The sequence below is a fragment of the Silene latifolia genome, chromosome Y (assembly GCF_048544455.1).
Source record: "Silene latifolia isolate original U9 population chromosome Y, ASM4854445v1, whole genome shotgun sequence".
Classification (NCBI taxonomy): Eukaryota; Viridiplantae; Streptophyta; class Magnoliopsida; order Caryophyllales; family Caryophyllaceae; genus Silene; species Silene latifolia.
The window spans coordinates 284,334,826-284,337,104 of NC_133538.1; positions in this window are offsets into that span (position 1 = coordinate 284,334,826).

Consider the following 2,279-nt stretch of genomic DNA (forward strand, 5'->3'; position numbering starts at 1 on the left):
CGGGCAGGGGGTCGGTGGGTGTACGTTAAGGTGCCGAACGACTATCCGCTTCCCTCGCTCCTTTCAAAGATCAAGTTAACTTGCGGTGTGAGACTAAGGCGGAGCATGACGGATGGGTCTCCGGAAGAAACTCAAAATGGATCTTGCGGGGTTCTTCTCTCGGAGGACGAGAGGCTGGCCATGCGGCTTTTTGAGGTAGACAAGGGTGGGCTGCCGAAAAGATGGATTCCTCCAACGCAGATCATTCTTCAGGATGAGCCGCTTTGCCATGTCGGCCTCATACCGGCCCTAGCGCAGGGTGAGTGGGGTCGGTGTGGGGCCCATCACCGTTTTCGTTGTGTCTTTGAACTTTGATTTATTTCTTCTACTTAACTCTTGCTTCGTTTCCTTCGCAGGCCATTTTGGACCGGACTGTCGAGGATATCCTCCGGAGAATGGGATCGAACAAAGATAAAACCGTTGCTAACTTACATCCCAAAGCTCTCCCCAATGACCGCAGGAGGTCGCCGGCGATCTCATAGAGCAAGCGGCTGAAAAGCTTGAGTGCGGTGGAGACCCAGCGAAGGTTGTTAGTAACGTGCCGCGCCACACACGCAAAACGAAGTCCTCGGCGGTGGTGGCGTCGACACCGGCTCCGCCGTCCATCCCCTGTTCGAAGGAGACGGTGGAGGTCATTTGTATCTCCAACGGGGATGACTCCGACGAGGAGGAGGGCTCGCCCCTTGTCCGTAAAAGAAAACAGACGGCCTATACCGCGACCGTTGATTCTCGCTGGCGACGAGGAGACGCGCGTTTCGGCCAAGAAGGCCAAGCACGGTATTGTTCTTTCGTGGCTTCGATTTAGCCGGTTCCTTAGGCGCGCCTGTGTGAGCTCTTCGGCATGTCTGCGTATGTCGATACTTATGCTTGCTTTAAATTTTGTAGATCGGCCGCAGTCGTCCGCCGCTCTGTTGGGCGCAAGTGGAGGGGAGTTCTGTGCGGCCGGTGATCAACACGTCACCGTGAACTCTTCATCCAGAAGGTTTCCCTCCCCCAGGCAGTAGGTGATCAAAATGTCACCCCTGTCCCTTCATCCCGAAGGTTTCCTTCTCCCGGCCTCTGCCGGTGATAAAAATGTCGCCACTGTCCCTTCATCCCGAAGGTTTCCTTCTCACTCATAGATGAAGGCACGGACCGATCAAGGAGCTGGCGAGGTGGGAACAGTCTTACCGGTGCTCGTATCGTAGAGCGGGGAGAAGGTCGTGGCTCAATCCACCTTGGAGCTAAATGCCACTAAGAAGGTGGCCGCGAAGGCCAAGCAGGATCTTCTCAATGAGCAGAGGCTTAGGGGAGAGGCCGAGAGGGCGCTCTTGGTCGAAAGAAAACTCAGCGGGGACGTTGAAAAAGAGGTCCTTCTTTGAGAGAGCCAAGGCCGAGGCTGCGGGTGAATCTCGCTAAGTCTGCTGGAGAAGTGTACACTCGTTCAGGGGCGCGCCGACCTCTACCTCCAGCAGAGGAATGAATCCAGGGACCTGTTTAAGGCCCAGGCGGAGGTGGTTCGGATCAAAGATGCCGTTATTAGGCAAAAGGATAAGGACATTGAGATGCTCCAAACCGTCATGCTCCCTAACATGTGTTTGAATTAGGGATTTAGCCGAAGGAGCCGCTAGGGAAGTGTTGAGGAGCTCTTCCCTCTTGATGGTTCCTTCCCGTGGGACAGATACGACAAGCTGATTGATGACAAGCTCGAAGCCAAGGAGAAGGCCGTGGCGGAGAAGGCTAAAGAGGCGGTGAGGGCGAAGGCGGAGAAGGAGGCGGCGCCGAGAAGGCGACTCTGGGCCGAGAAGGCTAAGGAGGCCCAAGAGGAAGCCAAGCGGGCAAAGGCGGCCGAGGCCGCCGAGGCTAAAGCCGAGGCTTGGCCGAGGCCGCCGAGGCTAAAGCCGAGGCGCCAAGCCGAGGTCGCTAAGGGAGCTGCTGGGGTACCCATCGAAGAAAGTGCCGCTACCGCTGCTGATGGCGAGCAACAACGGACATAGGGAGATAGCATTTGTAACTTTTTGTCTTTTGGCTTATCCTTGTAATTTCTTGTGATTCGTTGAATATATTTAATAAGAGTTCGTTTTTACTTCACTTTTTTCCTTGTGCTAGTATTCGAGCTTCGACTGTCCTTTTAGCGTCTCCGTCTTTGTCCGGGTTGTCTCTTTCCGTTATTAATTGAGTATCTCTTATGTTCCCGCCTCGGCTTGGCCGAGGCAGTCTAGAGTGCGTGTCTCAATTGTGTTAACGCTTCCAAGGCATCT